Here is a 24,416-nt window from a genome sequence, read left to right on the forward strand (position 1 = left end):
TAGGCATACATTATCGTATGGTTATAAAAGTCTGATGCGAACCCAATAAAGTTGAACTTGCTTTATCACTCATATTGAGTCAACCGCTTGTTCCGCCGTGGAAAACTCCTCCACAAGTGGCGCCTGAAACAGGGACCAAGATACGAAGAAGTCATAGGAGGACGTGGCTCGGATGCAGCGCTGGTAGCAGCGACCGGTGGGCATCTTGACCATCGTGGAAGGACACGGGATCGTGGATTGACGCGGAGCTGCATAGTAACGATCGCGGAAAGACATGGAGCGTGGAAGGACACAGAGCGTGGAAGGATGTGGAGCGCAGAACAGCAGGCAATGGATGAAGAGGATAAAGAGGCACCTCTCCTTTTTATAACGCTTTTTAGAAAGGCAGCAAATAGGGTTCCCGCTGAAGCACTTACCGGGACCGTTAGCATTTGGAGCAGCCAAGGGCTGTTTTGACACCCCTGAATCTTATTTTCAAGAGAGGGAGTGGGCAAAGTATGGAGAGATACCTTGGAACTTAGTCATAGATGAGGATAAGAATGCCCAGAAATTCATGAAGCCATGGCGAGAGACAATTAACTGTATAAGGGAATTTAAAGTGGAAGACGAACTAATTGCCGTGGCGATGCAACTGCTCAACCTCTCTCTTGAAGAGACTATAGAGGGACTGTTTGGTCTTGGGAGAGATTATACGGCTAAGCCGCCCACGGGCTGTTCCATACCAGTTGTTCTGCCTAACAGACAACCTTCTCCAGTGAGCCCGCTTTGACCACCCTTGTGTCCGGCACCACAAACAGTTTCTTCTCGAGAAGAAGAACTTCCACTGTCACCAACAGCGGCTCCCCCACCACCTAATGTTGAGATCGGTATTCAAGTATTGCAGGGCGATAAGAGTGATAATAGCAATAGTGACAGTGATAAGGAGCTATCGGGTAGAATCAACAAATTGATACTAGAGGGAAAGAAAAGGGGAGGGGTCCAGCAACGAGCCCGGAAACCATTAGAGGAGCCTGCGAGTAGGGTCTCTCATAGGCGATGCAATAGGGTGGACTGGGCAACAATGACTGGGGAGGCAGCGAAGGGAGGTGACTTTAAGTTAGTAGAAGACTTAGCAGCACAGGCTTTTCCTGTGGTGTATACTTGGGACCCCCAGGGCAATATGTTAGGAGAACACCATCCATTAGATTGGAAAATATTGTCACAACTAAGGGCAACAGTAAATGAGAGTGGCTTGCATGGTGAACCTGCACAGCAGATGATGGATTTTATTTGGCCTACTGGCATTCTTTGCCCTGAGGATATTAAGACTGTAATGCAGCTGATATTGTCTCAGTCGCAGGTACTATTGTGGCAAGCTCATTGGCAAAGACAATGTGAAATTAGTGAAGCCACACCTCGTGAAATCAATGATCCCCTACATGGGGTGATAGTGGCTCAACTAACGGGAATGGGGCGTTTTGCCACCACGGATATACAGGTCCACCTCGGGCCAGAAGTGAATATGGAGAGCATGCGGATGGCAAGGCAAGCCTTACGGCTAGTGAAAACTGCCCCATTAGTACTGTCATATATGTCAGTCAAGCAAGGTTTGGAGGAGGCGTTTGCTGATTCTGTGGACAAAGTTTGTAATGCCATTAATAGGGCTGATGTCCCAGATCACATGAAAGGGGCCCTGCTTAAGCAGTGTATACTTGAGAATTGCAATGCAAAACCCAGAAATATATTGGTCACATTACCGAGTACAGCGACAGTTGAGGACAGGTTGGAGAGAATGTCCTGGGTTCCAGTTGGAGCCCAGGCATTTGCCTAAGAGACCATTCAGCAGTTTGGGAGAGAAATAGCCAGGGCACAAACACCGGCATTTGCTGAGCTAGCTCTGCTCAATCCACCTAGACAGGAGGAGGGAAGAGATACTTTTGCTGCAGCGTGCTGACCCTGCCACTGCTGTCTGGCTTTCTACAGAGCAACTTGATGTTATCTGCAAATTGGGGTCACTGATTGCACAACGCTGGGTTGAGCGTCGAGATCCGGACTTAACAGTGGATGTTACTGTGCTCCAAGGACAAAGACAGCTCCTAGGTGCATTGACGCAATGCAAAAAGAAAAAGGGGGAGAGTACGGTACTGGAGTGGTTTTTCTTCACCTCATTGCAGCCAAAAACAACTATCCAGAAAAAAAAAAGACTCCTTACAGACTCTGGAACTTGTTGTCGTTGTTTGGGCCTTTTCAAAGTGGTTACAAAGCCCTTTGAATGTGGTCACGGACTCTCTTTATGTGGCAGGACCTTGTCATAAGATCCTCAGGACCTAGAACTTCTGGGATCTCAGGTGGAAGGGAATAACACCCACAATTGGACTCAAATGCGCTTTGTGTTTGGCGATGGATTTCAAGGCTCAGCAGCTGCTACAGACTTAACAGTATAATAGTATAACTAAGGTTGGAAGAGACCTCGAGGATCATCGAGTCCAACCTATCGACACATACCTCATGTCACAGTATCTAAACCAGGGCACCAAGTGCCATGTCCAATCTCCTCTTGAACACCTCCAGGGATGGTGACTCCACCACCTCCCTGGGCAGCACATTCCAATGCCGAATGACTCGCTCAGTGAAGAACTTTCTCCTCACCTCGAGTCTAAACCTCCCCTGGTGCAGCTTGAGACTGTGTCCCCTTGTTCTCGTGCTGGTTGCCTGGGAGAAGAGACCAACCCCTTCCTGGCCACAACCACCTTTCAGGTAGTTGTAGAGGGCAATGAGGCCACCCCTGAGCCTCTTCTTCTCCAGGCTAAACAATCCCAGCTCCCTCAGCCTCTCCTCATAGGGCTTGTGTTCAAGGCCTCTCACCAGCCTTGTTGCCCTTCTCTGGACACACTCAAGTGTTTCAATGTCCTTCTTAAACTGAGGAGCCCAGAACTGGACACAGTACTCAAGGTGCGGCCTAACCAGAGCAGAGTACAGGGGCACTATGACCTCCCTGCTCCTGCTGGCCACACTATTCCTAATGCAGGCCAGTATGCTATTGGCCCTCCTGGCCACCTGGGCACACTGCTGGCTCATATTCAGGTGGCTGTCGATCAGCACACCCAGGTCCCTCTCTGTTTGGGAGCTCTCCAGCCACTCCGACCCCAGCCTATAGCTCTGCATGGGATTGCCGTAGCCAAAGTGCAGCACTCGGCACTTGGACTTGTTGAAAGCCATCCCATTGGACTCTGCCCATCTGTTCAGTCGGTCGAGGTCCCTCTGCAGAGCCTTTCTACCCTCTAACTGACTAACATCTGCCCCTAACTTTGTGTCATCTGCAAACTTGCTGATGACTGACTCTACCCCTTCATCCAGATCATCAACGAATATGTTGAAGAGGACAGGGCCCAGCACTGATCCCTGGGGGACACCACTGGTGACTGGCCTCCAGCTGGATGTGGCACCATTCACGACCACTCTCTGGGCCCGGCCCTCCAGCCAGTTCCTAACCCAGCACAGAGTGTAATGGTCCAAGCCACGGGCTGACAGCTTAGTCAGCAGTTTGCTGTGGGGGACGGTGTCAAAGGCCTTGCTGAAGTCTAGGTAGACCACATCCACAGGCCTCCCCACATCCACCAGGCGGGTCACCTGATCATAGAAGGAGATCAGGTTGGAGAGGCAGGACCTGCCCTTCCTGAATCCATGTTGGCTGGACCTGAGCCCTTGGCCATCCTTCAGGTGCGCAGTTATTGCCGCCAGGATAATCTGCTCCATCACTTTCCCTGGCACTGAGGTCAGGCTGACTGGCCTGTAGTTTCCAGGTTCCTCCATCCGACCCTTCTTGTGGATGGGGACCACGTTGGCCAGTTTCCAGTCATCTGGGACCTCACCAGTGAGCCAGGACTGGAGGAAAATGATGGAGAGTGGCCTAGCTAGCACATCTGCCAGCTCTCTCAGCACCCTAGGATGGATCTCATCCGGTCCCATGGACTTGTGAATATCCAAGTGGCTCAGCAGGTCCCAAACTATTTCCTCATGGATTTCCAGGGCATTACACTGCTCCCCGACCCCATCTCCCAGCTCAGGAGGCCGCTCATCCTGAACTCCTGCCTTGCTGTTAAACATTGAGGCAAAGAAGGCCTTCAGGACCTCAGCTTTTTCCTCATCTTCGGTCACCATGTTCCCCTCCAGGTCCACCAGGGAGTGCAGGTTCTTCCTGCCCTTCTTCTTATAGTTAATATATTTGTAAAAATGCTTTTTATTATCTTTGACAGAGGTGTTCAGCTTCAGTTCCAGCTGGGCCTTAGCCTCCCTAATTTTATTCCTACATAATCTAACAGCTTCCTTGAACATACCTCGAGAAGCCTTCCCCTCCTTCCAAAGGTGATACAGCCTCTTCTTCCCCCTTAAATCCTCCAGGAGCTGCTTGCTCATCCAGGCCGGTCGCCTTCCCCGCCGGCTTGCCTTCCAGCACGTGGGAACCGCCAATTCCTGTGCCTTCAAGAGCTCCTGTTTGAAGTAGGTCCAACCCTCCTGAACCCCTTGGTTCATGAAGGCTGGTACCCAGGGGACTTTACAAACAAGTTTCTTAAACAGGCTGAAGTTTGCCCTTCGGAAGTCCAAGGTGAAGGTTCTGTTGGTGCTCCTCCCTAGCTCCCTGCATATTGAAAACTTCACTATCTCGTGGTCACTGCACCCTAGGCAGCCTCCCACGATTACATCTCCCACCAGCCCTTCTCTATTGGAGAACAGCAGGTCAAGCAGAGCCTGTCCCCTGGTAGGCTCACTTAACAGCTGTGTCAGGAAGCAGTCCTCCATTCGCTCCAGGAATCTTCTGGATTGCCTCCTCTCTGCTGAATTAAGTTCCCAGCAGATGTCTGGCAGGTTGAAGTTGCCGACAAGGACAAGATCTGATGATCTTGAGACGGCCTCCAGCTGCTTGTAGAATAATTCATCAGCCTCCTCATCCTGGTTGGGTGGTCTGTAACAGACTCCAACCAGGATGTCAGATTTGTTAGGCTGCCTTCTGATTTTAACCCACAGGCTCTCAATCCCCTCATTTTCTGCCTCCAGTTCTGTGGTAGAGAGTGATTCCCTAATATACAGAGCCACCCCTCCTGCTCTCTCGCCTGTCTCTCCTAAAGAGCCTGTAACCCCCCTGTGCATCACTCCAATCATGCTTGTTATCCCACCATGTTTCTGAGATGGTGACTACATCATAGTCACCCTGGTAGACCAGGACTTCCAGCTCCTCTTGCTTATTGCCCAGGCTGCGTGCATGGTTGTGACCATTTGAAGCTGTGCCTTTAAAAAAGGCACAGTGCTGGGACACTCTGGCTGAATGTTTTGGAATAATAATGAAAACAATCAGATATTCTAAACGAATTTCACTGGTAGATTGGTAGAATGCAACTTTAAGTTTCAGTGCAGTTGGAATTTTTCTCAGTTTCTCTCTGTCCTGCTTTTCCAGCCTGTCTGCTTCTGAGCAGCCAGAGTTTGACCTTGGATACCAGATAAGCACTAATCCTGCATGTGCTTTCTTGAGGCCTAACAAAATTTCATGCTTATTAATTACCTTTTATTTCTCTCTAGCTCCTCTTGGGAAAAAAGGGAGGTAGGGGGAGAGAGGGGGGTACAGAGGGGGAACCCTTCTCTGTCCAGAGGAGAGAGTTTTGTTCCTGTATTTTTGTTTGCTGTATATTTCTGTATATATATTGTAAATACTGGATATTGTGTGTATATATAACCTGCATTTCATTTTTGCTTGTAAATGTAGCATATCCTTTTGCTTTTTTTCCTCTTTGTGGGGGAGGGAGAGCTAGGCCTTCTCTCAACCCTCAACAGAGAGGAACCAGACAGTTCACCTTCTCTGTGTGCATGTAAATCACAAAGGGGCCTCTGCTAAGTCCTTTCCCTTGAACCTTGCTGAAAATCAGTAGAGGTCTGTCTGAAGATAGCAGACACTGGACACAGCCTGAACTGCTGAACTTTTAGGCCAGAGCACAGGCTTAACAGACTACTGAATATTAACTTCTCCACCCAGAGAAGTGGAGAACCTAATTCAAATGAGCATAGGATGTATGAAGCAGGGAGGGTCATGTGAAGGGGGACATGTAGCAGGGGTTTTGGGAAAGACTAAATCTTGAGTACCTGAGCCAGTGGGGAAAGGGAGAGGGAAATCTGCACCCAGAAATGTAGGATGAAAAGGGAGCTGTGTCTTCAGCAATGAGAGACCCCACAGGGAGTTGTCCTGTGGACTCCCCCTTTCTTCAAATAAAGTTTTACAAGACTCCTCTGTTTCTGTTATGAACTTCTAGATGGGAAGAAGTTTTCCTTGCTTGTTGCACACCAAGGGAGCACAGCTGCTGATGTCTGCAGTCTCTGGGTCACAGCAGACAGGCCAGCACGGAATCTGAAGTGGTCTGAAGGAAGACTCTGGTGGGGAAACAACATTCTCACAAGGGTAACAGCACCAGCAGCAGCCAAAAAGAGAGAAACCAAACTGTGAGTGACATCAGAACTGCTCTGCAGGAGAGGACAAAGAGTTTATTGTTTCTGAAAGCATCCAGGGATCAGTTTGCTCAGGGCAGCCTTGAGGTCCTGGTTCCTCAGGCTGTAGATGAGAGGGTTCACTACTGGAGGCACCACTGAGTACAGAACTGACACAAACATGTCCAGGGATGGGGAGGAGATAGAAGAGGGCTTCAGGTAGGCAAAGGTTACACTGCTGAGAAAGAGGGAGACCACAGCCAGGTGAGGGAGGCAGGTGGCAAAGGCTTTGTGGCGTCCCTGCTGAGAGGGGATCCTCAGCACTGCCCTGAAGATCTGCACATAGGACACCACAATCAACACAAAACAGACAAATGCTAAACAGACACTGGCCACAAGGAGCCAAAGTTCCCTGAGGTAGGATGTGGAGCAGGAGAGCTTGAGGATCTGGGGAATTTCACAGAAGAACTGGTCCACAGCATTGCCCTGGCAGAGGGGCAGGGAAAATGTATTGGCTGTGTGCAGCAGAGCATAGAGAAAGACACAAGCCCAGGCAGCTGCTGCCATGTGGAGACAAACTCTGCTGCCCAGGAGGGTCTCATAGTGCAGGGGTCTGCAGATGGCAACGTAGCGATCACAGGACATGGTGGTGAGGAGAAAATACTCTGTTGAAATGAAAAAGAGAAAAAGAAGGACCTGGGCTGCACATCCTGCATAGGAGATCTCCCTGGTGTTCCTGAGGTAATTGACCATGGATTTTGGCACAGTGGTGGAGATGGTACCCAGGTCAAGGAGGGCGAGGTTGAGGAGGAAGAAGTACATGGGGGTGTGGAGGTGGTGGTCCCAGGCTATGGTGGTGATGATGAGGCCATTGCCCAGCAGGGCAGCCAGGTAGATGGCCAGGAAGAGCCAGAAGTGCAGGAGCTGCAGCTGCCTTGTGCCTGGGAATGGCAGGAGGAGGAAGTGGGTGATGGAGCTGCTGTTGGACATCTGCTGCCTCTGGTCATGTCAGAAGAGAAGACAACAGTGACAAGTCAGAAGAGAATTCTCTCACCATAACCAAAACCACTCCCCACAGACCCTCCCCTGTCACACAGACTCCTGCTGCTGCTTCTCAGGTACCTTCCTTCAGCTCCAAGGCTGGAGCACTGCCTGGTCCTGGTTTAGGGTAAAAGGCAAGAGTGGGAGAGCTCCCCATGGGCTCTAAGTCACCCTGCTCTGCCTCTCAGCTGGAGGGTGACCATGCTCCCATGACACCCTGAAAAGCCATCAGACACTGCTGAGAGCAGAGGGATCCACCACACAGCACTCAGTGTCTCAGGGTCTCAGCATCCCACTTGTAGTCCAGGAGACACTTGGCTCAGTGTCCCTTGGAAGGCAGCACAGCCTGGATGGACACCTCAAGGACACAGCCAAGGCATGACCGTGGCTGCTCCTGCAGTCAGCTCATTGCCAGCCTCACAGCCTGCACTACCCAGAGCTTTCCAGGCTGGAGGGCAGCTGGGACACCTCATTGCTGTGGCCCCACCTGCACAGAAGATCTCACAGTGTCTGTGCCTGACTCTGCAGCTGAGGCTTCCATGCCCAGAGAGCCATCAGCAACACAAAGAGCATCTGAGACAGGCAAGGAGAGGGACAGACAGACACTCAGGAAAGCCTTCAGGTGAGGAGTGTAGGCACTTGGTGAGGTTCCCAGTAAAGCTCTGTGTGATGGTTTAAGAGTCTCAGCCCCTGCTCTAAAGGCACAGCTGAGTTTTCCTCCTCACCAGCCAGGCCAGAGACAGTGGAAGCAAAACTTCAGGAGAGTAGAGACTGGGTCAGGAACCCCTGGCCTGAATATAGTCATGAAAAATCCCCCTGAAAATATTCTGGAAATGAGCTGGAGCTGAGAGCAGCCCTGACCCACACAGCAGCCACTCCACAGCAGGAGGACCCTGCCCTGCTCTGCCCTGCCTTGCCTTGCCCAGGGTAACTCCTTCCAACCACAGCTTCTCCCCAAAGCAGCATGAAGAGCTCCCTGGGCTGCTTGAGAGCTGAGCCTGGCAGGCAGCAGAGTCCCTGCCCCAGCACACAGCCCCAGCTTTAGAAGATGCGTCCAGGAACTTCAGCTGCACTGCCCTGCAACCACAGACTCACCCTGTCAGCAAATGCAGTGACTTCTCCTCCAGTGAGCTCTCAGCATCCTCCCAGTCCTGGCTGCCTTGAAGCTCTTTTTGCCTTCCTCATCTCCCTGAGATGCCCTGGCAGTGCCCTCAGTCCTGCTGTGTGGTGCAGAGGAGCTGCTCCTGGCCAGAGCTCCATGCAGCCCAGGAGCCAGGCCCAGCTCTATGATCAGCCCAGGGCATTTAAAGGAGCCCTCTGGTGGCTTTGGTGCCAGGTAAACCTCAGGGACTGAGAGGAGGCTGATGAAACATCTCCAGAAGTCAAAGTTAGAGTCAAACTCTGAAGTTTCTTGTAGTGTTAATTGGTTCCACTGGGGGACAATACAGGGAAAGTGTCCTCAGGTTCTGGTGAGAGCAGAGAACTGAGGCAGTGCTGACAGGTCAGGACAAGCAGCTCAAGGTGGCTCTGCTGCTGAGGAAACCTGGAGTGGTTTCATTGATCCAAAGGGCCAAGCCCTGACCCCCAGCCCCTGTCGAAGGCACATCCTGTACCTCACCTGTGGCTCTGGGTTCTGCTGGGGGCAGTGGGGAATGAAGATGGGCACTGACCAGGGTATGACCTTGTCAGGTTTTGCTGTGGTTTGCTTCCAAAGAGACAACTCCTGCTGAAAAGGAATGAAATGTAGCCTTAAAAGTAATTTTCATCAGATACTTTGTGCCTCTCCAATTAGCTGCAGAAACCTTGGCAATAATTAGAGGTTCAGCAGTATTTAATGAGCCCCATGGAGTATTTGGGGCTGATTACATCATCCTTAGGTACTGCCAGGAGACTCTGCCAAGCTACTGCCAAGAAGCCTCTCAAGAAGTTCAAGTCAGAAGCAAACTGCAAAGTACCTTGAAGCACTGATTGGCCTCACTGAGGCTTGTTACTGACAAAGGCTCCCCAGGGACTCGTTAGAGCAGCTTGTTAGAGGCCAGGATTGCAGGGAGACAAAGACAAAGTGCAGGGGAGAAAAACTTGCCTTTAGGCTAGGAAGCAGAAAGGCCAAGCCCTGACCACTGCCCTTGCAATAGAAGAACCTCAAAGCCTCCAAGAAAAGTTTCTCCTCACAGGCCTTGGTGGCAGAGCCAACTGCCAAAGCCAAGGGCATAAAGGCCTTGGTCCTGTTGGGCTTCTCAGCCTTGCCAGAGCCCTTGGCCATCCCTACTGCAGCCTGTCCTACACTGTCCCCTGCCTGCAGCTCTTTCCCTTCAGGCTGCTGACACCAATCTTGCTTCCCCAGCCAGCTCTCCCCCTGCCATTTCCATCCCTTCCCTGAGCTGTCTCAGCTCTCCCTGACATTGCCTGACACCCCTAGATGGCCTTCTGCATAACACCTCTGCCTTCTCAGGGACATTTCTTTGTCCATATCTCCACTCTGAACCTTCCAAGCTGCACTGTATGGAGGTTTTGGTCTCTCTCTACTCCCCAGAAGAGCTCCATCCTCTCTGAAACCACCCTTCAGCCATGTGCACACTGCTCTGGCAGTGCCCTGAGCCTCCATTCAGCAGGCTGAAGCAGCCCAGGTCCCTCAACCTCTCCACAGAGATGTCAGCCTCCATCCTGACAGATCTCCTCTGCAGTCTCTGCAGTTCCTCCCTGCTCCATCAGACTGCAGAACTTCGCACCTAGACACCAGGCATCCAGATGTAGCCACAGCAGAGCTGAGTTTGGGGGCAGCACAACTTCTGTGTCTGGGTGGCCCCACTCCTCCTGCCCAGCCCAGCTGCAGTTGTCCTTCCCTGTGTGCAGGGTTTGTTCCATCCCAGGGCATTTGGAATGGTTCCTGCCAGACCCTATAGTGCCTTTCTGACTGGGGATGGGACACACTAGAAACTCCAGCTCCAAACAACCGGCAGAAAGTTTGTACTGGGATGGGGCCCAGTCTGTCAGGGAGTGGGTAAGAGGATATAGGTTGTAGTGGGAGGAGACACAGATAAGTGGTTGGAGGGCTTCAGGTGGTGTAGCCTTTAATGAGAGTGGCCCAAACCTGTCCTGGGAAGGAGTCCTGTTATGGCTGTTATTGATATTTAATAATTGGCTACACCAGGGGAAGTTTAAGCTCGAGGTGAGGAGAAATTTCTTCCCAGAAACAGGAATTGGCCACTGGAATGTGCTGCCCAGGGAGGTGCTGGTGTCACCATCCCTGGAGGTGTTCAAAAAAAGATTGGATGTGGCACTTGGAGCCATGGATTAGGTGTCAAGGGGTGTTGGGTGGTAGGTTGGACTTGATGATCTCTCAGGTCTTTTCCAACCTGGCTGATTCTCTGTTTCTGTGATTAGAAGGTGAAGGAAAAAGCTTGAACACAGCTGGTGACCAAACCAATGTCTGGTGACAAACCCAAGAGATTCCAAAACATGTAGTGAAAGGTGAGGAGAACATCTCCTGCCCAGCTGATGGAATGAGAAACTCAAGAGGCTCCCAAAAGCAACAGAAAGAAGGGAAAAGAACCTCAGGAAAGTCTTGCTCAGAATTGCTCTATGAAATGCAGACAGGCCTGAGGACTGGTCCTTGAAATGGGAGCTTAGGAGAAGGCAGAGGCTTAGGGCCTGCTCTTGAAGGTGACCTTTGCCCCAGCTCTTCCCAGAGAGGTCCTTGCTGTCCCCTGTTCTGCTCCCTCAAGCAGACCAGCACTCACACATGCCCTACACTCTAACAGCCATGCAAACAAAGGGGAACAAGCTCAGGGTTATTGCTCCAACCAACTTCTTGAGACTGAAGCCCAAGGCAGGAATCCACAACCATAGCCAGGCCCAGAGCTCTGAGAAGCCCCAGGTGGTGTCTTCCTTTTGCACTTCATGCAGAATCTGCTTGGTTCCCATATCTCACTGATCACAGAATGGGCTGGGCTGGAAGGGACCTCCAAAGGTTTTCTTGTCCAACCTTCCCAGGGACAGCCTCAACTAGATCAGGTTACCCAGAGCCCTGTCAAGCCTTACCTTGAATCTCTCCAGGGATGGGACCACAACCCCCTCCCTGGGCAACCTGTTCCAGTGTTCCACTCCCCTCATGGTGCAGAACTTGTGCTGGCTCCTCCTTCCTGCACAATCCTGCTTTGTTCCCATCTCTCCCCTATTTCTATGGATGTCCTTCCTCTCTGATCCATGGAAACACAACAGCTTGTGTTCAGTGCTGTGCCAACTCCTCCTTCTGAGGCAAAGACCATGCCTGGAGCCATTCCCTCCTGAGCAGCTATTTCTGCAAACTCTTTCACTCCTCCCTGGGAATCTGATCCTGCACCTGCAGTCCTATTCCAGAGGACTGGGAGAGCAGAGATCTTCACCATGGCCTTTTCTGCTTCACTTTCTCCTGAGCAAGGCAGAAAGCATCAGACAAAGCTATGCCAAGCAGAGGCCCTTTCCTTTGCAGCATTGTTTCATTTGTGCCATTTCACATCTCCTTGGACCCAACTTGGAGTCTCTCACTGATCAGCCACAGTTGTAGTTGGGAGCACTGCCCCAGGGGCACAGATTCCTGACCAGCTGAGGGGTAACCTTTTCCTGCCTTTACTGCCACATCTCCAATACTTTCCCTTTCCTCCTGGTGCTGTCCTCACTGTGCGTTTGTTCCTCATTATGGGACGGTGACAGCATGGATGGATGCACAGCCTGAGTGTTTTTCCCACAGAGGTGCCTTGACTTCAGGCAGTCAGTGTTTGCTAATCAGTTAGGTTGCATCTCTGGACACATTTGGAATCTCTCTTCTTTGGATCAGGAGCCTCTTCCATCCCCATCCTGTGCTTCTAATTGTGGATTATCCTTAAGGGAAGTGTTCATCCACAAGCTCAACAGGAGCACCAGTGTGCACTTGGAGCCCAGAGAGCCAATTGTATCCTGGGCTGCAGCAAAAGAAGTGTGGCCAGCAGGGCCAGGGAGGTGATTCTCCCACTCTGCTCCACCCTGGTGAGACCATACCTGGAGCTCTGTGTCCAGTTCTGGAGCATCTATTACAAGAAGGATCTGGAGGAGCTGGAAGGTGTCCAGAGAAGGGCCATGAGGATGAGGAGAGGGCTGGAGCTGCTCTGCTCTGAGGACAGAATGAGGGAATTGGAGCTGTTCAGTCTGGAGAAGAGAAGGCTCCAAGGAGTCCTTCTTGTGGCCTTCCAGTATCTGAAGGAGGCTACAAGAAAGCTGGGGAGGGAATTTTTAAGGTGTTGGGTAGGGATAGGACTGGGGGGAAATGGAGCAAAACTAGAAGTGGGAAGGTTCAGATTGGATGTTAAGAAGAAGTTCTTCCCCATGAGGGTGGAGAGACACTGGCACAGGTTGCCCAGGGAGGTGGTAGAAGTCTCATCCCTAGATGTTTTTAAGGCCAGGCTGGATGTGACTCTGAGCAACCTGCTCTGGTGTGAGGTGTCCCTGCCCATGGCAGGGGGGTTGGAGCTGGATGATCCTTGAGGTCCCTTCCAACCCTGACAATTCTGCGATTCTCAGTATGTCCAAGAGGTATTATCAGGTATTGGAATTCCAGTGAATGCCCTCCCCCCTCCAGCCCTTCCTTAGGGTTCTCAGGGCAGTTGGTGCACCCCCAGCAGTTGCTCTCATCAGCTCTCTGTGTTGTGCTCTGTGTCCATCCAGAATGGACATTTGCTACCAAGGGCTTTCTTTCTAGATTGAGGTGATGAGATTTTCAGTTCCCTTTCTCCTTCTCTCCAGCCTGGTGTTCCTTCTCCTGCACTAGTGCCTGCTGGGACAGGATCCATGTGATTAAGAGGAACCCAGTGGCAATTTCTGGGGAGCCTCAGATTCACTAGAGGTGATCTGCACCATGCAATGTCCAGAGCAGTGTGAACCCTACAGCACTCAAGGGAACAAATAGTTAGAGAGCAGCCCCATGGAGGGCCTGGAAGTTCTGGCGGGCAGCAAGTTCTGCATGGGACAACAATGTGCCCTGGTGGCCAGGAAGGTCAGTGGGGTCCTGGGGTGCATTTGAAGGAGTGTGGCCAACAGATGCAGGGAGGTTCTCCTCCCCCTCTACTCTGCCCTGGTGAGGCCCCAGCTGGAATATTACATCCAGTTCTGGGCTCAAAAGGGACAGGGATCTGCTGCAGAGGCTGTGAGGATGCTCAAGGGACTGGAGTACTGCCTGATGAGGAGAGGATGAGAGTCCAGGGGCTGTTTAGTCTGTAGAAGAGAAGTCTGAGATGGTATCTGATCAATGCCTATCAATATGTGACAGCTGGGGGTCAGGAAGCAAGAGGCAGGGACAGCCTCTGCTCACTTGTGCCCTGGGAGAGGATAAAGGGCAATGGATGGAAACTGCAGCACAGGAAGTTCCACTTCAACAGGTGTGGTGTGTTCACTATCATAGTATCATTCAGGGTTGGAAGGGACCACAAGGATCATCTAGTTCCAACCCGCCTGCCATGGGCAGGGACACCCCACACTGGATCAGGCTGGCCTGAGCCTCATCCAGCCTGGGCTTAAACACCTCCAGGGACGGGGCCTCGACCACCTCCCTGGACAACCCATTCCAGGGTTTCACCACTCTCATGGTGAAGAACCTCCTCCTCACGTCTAGCCTGAATCTCCCCACCTCCAGCTTCATTCCATTCCCCCTATTCCTATCACTACCTGAGATCCTGAGAAGTCCTTCCCCAGCCTTCCTGTAGGCCCCCTTCAGATACTGGAAGGCCACAATTAGGTCACCTGGGAGCCTTCTCTTCTGCAGACTGAACAGCCCCAACTCCTTCAGTCTGTCCTCATAGGAGAGGTGCTCCAGCCCTCTGATCATCCTTGTGGCCCTTCTCTGGACATGTTCCAGCACCTCCACATCCCTCTTGTAATAGGGGCTCCAGAACTGGAGGCAGTACTCCAGGTGGGGTCTCACCAGAGCTGAGCAGAGGGGGAGGATCACCTCCCTTGACCTGCTGGCCACACTTCTCCTGATGCAGCCCAGGATCTGATTGGCTTTGCGGGCTGCAAGTGCACACTGAGAGCTCCTGTTGAGCTTCTTGTTCACCAGCACCCCCAAGTCTCTCTCCTCAGGGCTGCTTTCCAGCCAGTCACTGCCCAGCCTGGATTTGTGCCTGGGATTGCCTCGACCCAGATGCAGGACGCTGCACTTACTGTGTTGATGGATTTGCTTTCAGGGGGCTGATGAGTTTCAGTCCTGTTTGTGCTGCTGATGGTGCTGGGTGTTAGCTTAGGGCAATGGCTCAGAGCTGCGCTGTCCACTGCTGGGCAGCTTGCTCTGGTTCCATCCAGAGCAATACAGGACACTCCCTAGGAAAACACTGTGAGATCTGCCCAGATACTCGATACTGAGGAGTGGCAGGGGGTGGGAGAGGGAAGGGGCAAATTCTTAGACTGGTGGTCACCACTGGTGCTTTGGAATTTCAGCCCTGAGCAAGTGCAAAATCCTCCCCAGCTGGGGAAAGCTTTGGGAAAAGTCTGTTGTCAGCCTGGGAGTTCCTGTGAGACAGAAATCACTGCAATGTGCTTGGGCCTGGCCCATGCCTCTCGAGCCCTTCTCATCTCTATGCAGAGGGCTCAAGGGCAAGAGAAGCTCTCTGGACCTACAGACAGTGCCACAGGCATGGCAGCTGTGTCAGAGAAGCAGCCTGTGCCAGGATCAGCTGCCCCTCGTAGTGAATGGTGCTTATGACCAGGATTGTGCCCCAAATATTACCAGAACATGCTTCTGTGTGTGTGACTCAAACCCCCTTTGATCCCCCTCTCTTCTGGAGTCAGTGGGGGCGGGACCATGGCACCACTGAATCCAGGTCAACAATCTGCCTGGGCATGTTCTCACCCCTGTGGCAAACAAGGCCCAGGCTACATGTTTGTTTACCCTGTTTATGGCATGTGCTTATGCTCATTTGGCAAAGTATCAGCTGATTGGTTAATTATTGTGTTAGCAGTGGGTGCTGACTGGAGCAGTATTCTTTGGGGCAAATGGTAAATAGGAGTTGTTTGGTAAACAAGTGCCCCCCACGCTGGTGTCCGTGCCTATGCCTGCGTGCGTCTCTGTGCCGCTACGGTCCGCCTCGCCCGGGACTTGAAGCAGCTCCAGAAGGCCTCGCTGCACATTGCCACTGTTGCCCGGCTGGGGGCAGTGCCGTGGAGCGTGGGGTCAACTGCCGCATGAGCCATCACCACGGGAGGAAACCATGGCAGCCCCTGTGCACCACCGGTCCTGAAGCGCTACAGCCCCCAGAGCGGGGAACCTTTGCCAGGTGCTGCGCTTCGTGGAGCCAGCGGCAAAAGCCTCTGAAGCTTCCCCTGGGAGGCTCCAGGACCTTTGTGCTCTGGGAGAAGCAGCAACCCCACGGCACAGCCACGCGGTCGGCGCCGTTCTCTAGTTCCTCATGAGGGCACAGCCGTGCTGCGCTGTTAGGACTCTAAACACATCAGCAAGGAAAGATTTCATGAGGTTCTCAGCTCGTGAGGAAGCCAAACCTTTGCTTTATAGAATTTGGGTTCAGGTAGTGCTGAAACTGTCCTGGGTTGAGGGTTTGCCGGTCACCGACCAACCCCTCCCCCACTGCTTTTCCAATCAGTTTCAACTCTAAATTCTAGAACTCATTTGGTTCCTCTGAAGTGCCCAGGCACAAACGTTCTGCAGAGGTGGTTCCACCAACCCAATACTGCTGCCTGTGAATAGAAACTAAATCCCCTGCTGCATAGTTTGTATATCAATAGACTACCAATATATCTATTCATTGATATCCTTGCTGCTCATTCCTGAGGGCACATCTACAACACTCCTGTAGGGACAAAGAAGCCTACAAGGAAAGCAGCTGATCCTGCAAAGGACCAGGAGGGATCAGGGTTCCCATGGGAACAAGAGAAAGAGCCTGGGCTGCTGGCTTGGTTCTTATCTCTGGCTTTGGAAGATGGCCAAGGACAAACAGTGGATGAAACAAGCAGCAGGCCCCAGCAAGGCAAAGGAAATCTCTGCTCCTCTGTCCAGGCCTGTGTTTCAGCTGTGAAGGAACTGTCCCAGGAGTTCCATCAGCTCCAGAAGAAGCTTTTATTCCCCACCTGTACAGTCCTGTGTTTCAGCCATGAGAAGCAGCTGCTCCCCTGTCCAAGGGAGAGAATTAGGGAGGCACACAGCACAGCACACCCTCTGCTTTACTTGTGTGACCATGGGGAGGATGTGAGGAAGTGGAAAGGAAAATCCAATCCAGTCCTGTCTGCAGGAATCTGTGACTTACAGGGGAATTGTCCTCCCAGAGATGCTGCCTCAGTTTCCAGTGGGAAATGGCCTAAGAAGAGCAGGGAAGCTGAAACTGCTTCTGGTCCTCCTGAAGGGTCTCCCAAAGCATCTTCACAAGATGCAAGGCATCCAGCCAGAATTAGAGGGGCTCTGCCTCCAACCAGATGGAGGGGAGAGACCAATTGGTTTGTTGGACTGTACAGAACCAGTGGCCTGGCAAGTTGAAGCCATGAGAGGACAAAGCTTTAGTAGATACAGGTGCCCAGAGTGCTCTGACACCATCAGACCACAAGGGGTGGAACCCATCTGTGTTTCTGGTGTGAACAGGAGGATCCCCACACCTGGATGTGTTGGAAGCTGAGTACTGGGATGCAAGCCACAGTTTGCTTTCACTTGGAGGCATGGAAGGAGTCACTGGACGCACGCTGCCCCAGAGCTGGAAACACAGCCCCAGCATTTGCAGCATTTGGACTGGACATGGACTGATCCAGACTGTGCTGGAACAGAGTGGAGCTGCAGAGCACCTGCAGTGAGCAGCCCTCTGGGTACTGCAAAGAGACCTCCTGTGGAGTGAGCATGGACAGTGCCTGAGGTGTGCTGCTGATTGCTGCTGGGCATGGTGCAGATGGCACAGAATGAGGGCTTGGGAACATCAAAGGTTAAGTTGAAAGTTTGCTGCCATTACTCCACACCATCCTGCCTCATGTCACCTTCACAGGGACAGTGCTGGCTGGAGCAAAGTACTACAGGGCTTGAAGTTCAGATTGCAACTTGAGAGGCTTCCTGTTTCGGTTGCTGCTGTTGGGTTCTGGCTCTCAGGTGCTAGCTTTTTGCTGAGGGGGAGGGCTGCAGGGGTTTAACTCCTGGCTGCTGCTGCTGACTGCTGTGCTTCTTTCTGCAAACAGCCTCAGGTCAGTGTGCACTATGTGACCTCATCTGGATTCAGCTGTGTTGATGTTGTCTCAAGTCCTTATCTCAACCCAGAGTGTTTTTTGATTTGGGGGTGTGTGTTATTTTTCCTTCACTTCTGTTTTGGGGGGAAGAAGCAGATTAACCCCTTCTCAGCTCTTCAACCTGTTCCAGCCCCAGAGTGGAAAGCCAACAGAAGCTTTCTGAGTTCTTCCAAAGATCTCCATCAGCTTCCCCCTACACCCTCTAAAGATCCCAAAAGTCAGTCCTAGGACCATCTAAATCCCAAACACCTAAGATCACCTGAAAGCCCCTGCAGAATGCCTCTGAGATGCCCCTCAAGACTCCACTGAGAACCTCATTTTCCCCTCCCTGAACTGGGCACACAGTTCCACCCCATCCCTTGGGAGCAAATGCCCCCAAAATTTGGGCATTGTGGGAGGGATGTCTGAAATAAAAGCAAACATACAGGATTTGGGTAACTTTTGGATTTTATTGAGACAATTGGTCAATGGACAGAGGATTTCTTACCCCAGGGAGACACAAAGCACTGGGGAAGAACCAGACAGACCCTGGCAAAGCCCTGCCCAGCTCCACTGGGAGCTCCAGCTGTGCCGACTCAGCACTGTAATTGTTCTCATTAGCAATAATTGGTGTTCAGAAGGGCAGGAGGTGTTAGGGACTGGGGACACCAGCAGCAACAGAGAAATGCAAAGGAAAAATGGATGATTTTCGTGCTGGAAAGGCCCTCTCAGAAGGGTCATGATTACCCAACAGATTCTAGGTGGATTTATGCCTCCCCTCCAGTGCAGGCTGCTCTCTGGTGTGCATGTAGCGGTGCTTGTTGAGAGAGCCCTTCTGGGTGAAGCGCTTACCGCAATCAGCACAAGTGAAAGGCTTCTCACCAGTGTGGGTGCGGCGGTGAGTAATGAGGGTGCCCCACCGGCTGACGCCTTAGCCACAATCAGCACAAGTGTAGGGCTTCTCACCAGTGTGGGTGCGGCGATGAGCAATGAAATTGTGCCTGTGCCTGAAGCTCTTGACACAGTCAGCACAGGTGAAAGGCTTCTCACCGGTGTGGGTGCGGTGGTGGTCAATGAGAGTGCTCCTATGTCTGAAGGTCTGGCCACACTCAGCACAGCTGAAAGACTTCTCGCCAGTGTGCACACCACGGTGCTCTGTGAGAGCTCCCTTCTTGTTGAACCTCTTTCCACAGTCGGCACAGCTGTACGGCTTCTCACCATTATGGATGAGTTGGTGCTGGATTAATGCAGTACTCGTGGTAAAGCTCTTGCTGCACTCAGCACAGGGGAACAGATGCTCTCCAGTGTGGATGCGGCAATGGATGGTGAGAGTGGAGCTGTGTTTGAAGCTCTTGCCGCAGTCCCTGCAGCTGAAGGCCTTCTCACTGGTGTGGCTGAGGTGGTGTTGCCTAAGAGTAAAGATATGCCTGAACCGCTTCCCACAGCTGTCACAAGAGAAGGGCTTCTCTCCAGTGTGGGTGCGGCGGTGCTGGGTGAGATGGCCGCGCTGGGTGAAGCTCTGTCCGCAGTCAGCACAGGTGAAAGGTTTCTCGCCAGTGTGGGTGCGGCGGTGCTGGAGGAGCTCAGAGTTCCAGCGGAACCTCTTGCCACAGTCACCACAAACGAAGGGCCGGGAGCCAGGCTGTGGGCAGTGGTGCTTCACTAGCTCTGAGCCACCTGGGAAGCTCTGCCCACACTCAAGGCACTCATTCAGCTCTTTCGGTGACATTGAGGGACCTGCTCTGGCTTCATCCTCCTCCATACATTCCTCCCCCTCATCCTGGTCACCTTCATCATCATCATTTTCCTCCTCTTCATAGTTGTCATCCTCAGCATCATCCTCCATCTTCTCCTCTTTTTCCTTCTCATTCTCCTCTACCTTGGCACTGCACATTGGCTTCTCCAACTTGATCTCTGGGTGCTGCTTCTCCTCCCATCTCTTGTCTGGATCCTTCTGTGAGGCCATACTGTGGCAGGAAGGGGTCACAGCTCTGCAATAGGAAAGATGGAAGCACCTGAGCCCAGGATCTCAAACCCTCAGATCCTGCCTGGGTCATGACAGTCCCTGACTCCCAACACCCAGCTGGGAGAGAGAATGCAGAGGAGACCTCAAACCTTCAGTTTCTGCCACAGTGTGGGCACAGACCTCTAATACCTGTGCTGAGACCCCAGGTTCCTGTGATCAGTACCCTGAGGTACCCTGGGGCTTACAAGTGGTCTTGTCCTACTCTCCTCAAGCCTGGTGGCATTGGCAGGGTGGTTCCTGGCCCAGGCCCTGTCCTTTGATCTCCCCTGGCTCAGACAATGGAGGCAGCAGCACTGACCAAGGACAACCAAACCACCTCCAACCTTCTCCCACCACCCTCCAAATCCCAACCCCCAAACATCACCTCCTGCTCACAACTCACCCCCAGCAGCCTGGAGCATTCCTCAACTCCCACAACACCTGATGGGCCTCAGAGCTCCTGGAGAGTGAAATATGCTGGACAGGAGGGGGTGGAGGAGGTTAGGAGCTGCCCTGGGGGCTGGGGTCCTGCTGTTGCCCCATTCTGGGTTTCTTACCTGTTGGGCTGCTCCAAGGGACAGATCTGCAAACTCTGCTCTTCCACAGCACACAGGGGCAGGGATGATGGAGAGAGGACACAGCCCCTGACAGAGAGAAGCAAAGGGCTCAGAGGAGAGCACAGACCTGCAAGATATGGTTCAGCACTGCCCAGGATCAGGCAGCACAGCTCAGCCTTGCTGGGGGCAGCTCCCAAGCCCAGCAGCACAGCCACAGCACACAGCCAGGGCTGATCAAGATGGGAAGCCTCAGCAAGTGCAGACTCAGCTCCTTGACCAGCACACAGCCCCCAGCACACAGCTGCAGGCCAGCACCACAACACAGCTGCCTCCACACAGCCTCTCCCAGCCCTTGCCTGCAGCTGTCTCCCACAGCCTGCCCAAGCCTCTGCTGCCTGCAGCTGCATTTGCCAGTAGATTTTGCTCTGGAACCATCTCTCCTCCCTGGCCCTGGCCCCACCACACCCACTCTGTGCTCAGCTCTGCCCTGCACACCTCTCTACTGCCCACTCCCCAAGAGAAGTTCACAGCAGTCCTCAGGACACAGACACAGTTCCTGGACTGCATAGAAGACAACTTCCTCCTCCAAATGGTGGAGGATCCAACAAGAAAAGGTGCTATGCTGGACCTTGTTCTCACCAACAGGGAAGGGCTGGTAAGCAATGTGAGGCTCAGAGACGGCCTTGGCTGCAGTGACCATGAAGCAGTTGAATTTAACATCCTCAGGGCAATCAGGAGGAAGTATTCCAAGCTCATGACCCTAGACTTTAGGCATGCAGATTTTGATCGCTTCAGGGATTTGCTAGCCAAAGTGTCGTGGGACAAAGCCCTGGAGGGAAGAGGGACCCAGGACAGCTGGTCAGTATTCAAGGACCACCTCCTCTGTGTCCAGGAGCTCTGTGTACCAACAAAGAGAAAAGCAGGTAAGAATGCTAGGAGGCCTGCCTGGATGGGCAAGGAGCTACTGGACACACTATTACTTAAAAGGAAACTCTACAGGAAGTGGAGGGAAGGACAGGTAGAACAGGGGGAATACAAGGAAGCTGCCCGAGCAGCAAGAGTCCTGGTTAGGAAAGCCAAAGCAGAGTTTGAGTTGAATCTAGCCAGGGAGATTAAAGGGAATACTAAGAACTTTTACAGGTATATTAATGGGAAGAAGAAGACTAGGGAAGGTGTGGGCCCCCTCAGAAAGGAAAATGGTGACATGGTCACATGTGATGAGGAAAAGGCTGAGGTACTCAATAACTTCTTTACCTCAGTCTTCACTGCAAGGGCCTCTAGCCACACTCCTGATGTTATGGAAGTCAAAGCCAGGGACGGGGAGGAAGAACTGCCCATTGTAAGTGCAGATCAGGTTCGTGATCATCTGAAGAACCTGAAAGTGTTCAAGTCCATGGGACCCGACGGGATACACCCATGGGTACTGAGAGAACTGGCAGATGAGGTTGCTAAACCCCTCTCTATTATATTTCAAAAGTCCTGGCAGTCTGGGGAAGTCCCCACAGACTGGAAAAGGGGGAACATTGCCCCCATCTTCAAAAAGGGCAAGAAGGAGGAACCAGGGAACTACAGGCCAGTCAGTCTCACCTCTGTGCCTGGAAAGATCAGGGAGCAGATCCTCCTGGAGTCACTACTCGCTCAGAAGAATAGTGAAGAGGTGATTGGGAGCAGTCAGCATGGCTTTGCCAAGGGCAAATCCTGCCTGACCAACGTGGTGGCCTTCTATGAGCAGGTGACAAAATTAATAGATGAGGGGCGAGCAACTGATGTCGTTTACCTGGAGCTGAGCAAGGCCTTCGACACTGTCCCACACCACATCCTGGTCTCCAAACTGGTGACACATGGGTTTGATGGATGGACCACTAGATGGACAAGGAACTGGCTTGATGGCCGCACCCAAAGAGTGGCTGTCAATGGCTCCATGTCCCAGTGGAGGCCAGTGACAAGTGGAGTCCCTCAGGGATCAGTCCTGGGACCTGTCTTGTTCAACATCTTTGTGGGGGACATGGACAGTGGCATTGAGTGCACCCTCAGCAAGTTTGCTGATGACACCAAGCTGTGTGGTGCAGCAGACACGCTGGAGGGAAGGGAGGCCATCCAGAGGGACCTGGACAGGCTGGAGAGGTGGGCACAGGCCAACCTCATGAAGTTCAATAAGAGCAAGTGCAGGGTCCTGCATCTGGGTCAAGGCAATCCCAGGCACAAATACAGGCTGGGCAGTAACTGGCTGGTGGGTAGCCCTGAGGAGAGAGACTTGGGGGTGCTGGTGGACAAAAAGCTCAACAGGAGCTCTCAGTGTGCACTTGCAGCCCGCAAAGCCAATCAGATCCTGGGCTGCATCAGGAGAAGTGTGGCTAGCAGGTTGAGGGAGGTGATCCTCCCCCTCTACTCAGCTCTGGTGAGACCCCACCTGGAGTACTGTGTCCAGTTCTGGAGCTCCTATTACAAGAGGGATGTGGAGGTGCTGGAAGGTGTCCAGAGAAGGGCCACAAGGATGATCAGAGGGCTGGAGCACCTCTCCTATGAGGGCAGACTGAAGGAGTTGGGGCTGTTCAGTCTGCAGAAGAGAAGGCTCCGAGGTGACCTAATTGTCGCCTTCCAGTATCTGAAGGGGGCTACAGGAAGGCTGGGGAAGGACTTCTCAGGATATCAGGTAGTGATAGGACTAGGGGGAATGGAATGAAGCTGGAGGTGGGGAGATTCAGGCTAGATGTGAGGAGGAGGTTCTTCACCATGAGAGTGGTGAAACCCTGGAATGTGTTGTCCAGGGAGGTGGTCGAGGCCCCGTCCCTGGAGGTGTTTAAGAGCAGGCTGGATGAGGCTCTGTCCAGCCTGATGTAGTGTGGGGTGTCCCTGCCCATGGCAGGGGGGTTGGAACTGGATGATCCTTGTGGTCCCTTCCAACCCTGAATGAAACTATGAAACTATGAAACCTGCACAGGAAATTCAGTTCTTGGCAAGAAAATGGCAGGCTGGATGCTGTCATGTACCTATGGACATGATCAACAGGATAGCAGCCATGTCTCCACCATCCAACAAGAAGGAGACACAGTCTGTCCTAGGCCTTGTGGGGCTCTGAAGAGTGCATGTCCCAGGCTGCAGTCAGCTTGTGAGCCCTCTCTATCGAGTGACCTGAAAGCAGAATCATTGTGAGTGGGGCAGTGAGCAACAAGGCTTTGAGCAGATCAAAGAGGAGGGAGCTGTGCAGTGGCACTTGGGCCTATCTGAATGGCACCAGTGGTGCAAAATATCCTCTACACTGCAGCCAGGGAACATGGAGAGTTGTCCCCAATAGGTTCTTTTCACACACAACAGGAACTCTATCTCCCTGTGCTACTGGTAACAAATCAGACTGAGCTGGTGGTTTTAGGCTATGCCTTTAAAATCCAGTTACAGATTTTGAGCAGAAAAGTAGAAAACTATAAATAAATCACTCTTGGGTGTCAAAAAGGAAAACTAAAGATGATTCTAAACAAATTCATTGGAGAAATATCTGCCATGAACCAGGCTGTACCTAAACAACTCTTTCTCTTTTCTGATCTCTCTGCTTGCTTCACTCAGGAGAGCCTTCCCTATCGAGTGACCTGAAAGAAGAATCATTCTGAGTGGGGCAGTGAGCAACAAGAAGGCTTTGAACAGATCAAGCAAGAGATAGCTGTGCAGGAGCACTTGGGCCTATCCAAACAGGACCATTGGTGCATAATGTCCTCTGCAGTGCAGATAGGGAGTGTGGTCTCACTTGAAGTCTCTGGAAGAAGACATCAGGTGAAACCTGAGGTCAGCCATTGGGATTTTAGAGTAGAGGATATGGAGGATCAGAAGCCTACTACACACCAACTGAGAAGGAGATCTTAGCATCTGTTGTGTGTTTAAGGCACTGGGATATCTTAAACCATAGAGTAGAGGCCACCAGAGGCTAGATAGGTCCAGGAGGTGGACAGGAAAGTGCAATCTTTTGTTGTTTCATTCCCATAAGCCTTGCATCTCTATACAAATGGACATTTCTCTTTGTTCTTCTCTTTTCCTCCCTCTCTGCTCCTGGGATGTTCACAGAGCTTTAATGGGGTTTGGTGCAGGGGAGTGAGGCCAGGTTGAGCCATGGCAATGCTGCCAACTGGAGCCCAGAGTGGCCTGGTCTGGCTCAGCCTGGAGCTGGCAAGCAGAAT

General features: G+C 52.3%; 1 pseudogene; it reads right to left on the reverse strand.

Moving 5' to 3' along the window:
* Positions 1-18,445: 18,445 nt before the first annotated feature.
* The window catches only part of LOC137454446 (zinc finger protein 135-like), a 36,965-nt pseudogene continuing 30,994 nt past the window's right edge, over positions 18,446-24,416 (reverse strand).

This window comes from Melanerpes formicivorus, unplaced genomic scaffold (genome assembly GCF_026170545.1).
Source record: "Melanerpes formicivorus ecotype bairdi unplaced genomic scaffold, bMelFor1.0.p_v2 SCAF_80, whole genome shotgun sequence".
NCBI lineage: Eukaryota > Metazoa > Chordata > Aves > Piciformes > Picidae > Melanerpes > Melanerpes formicivorus.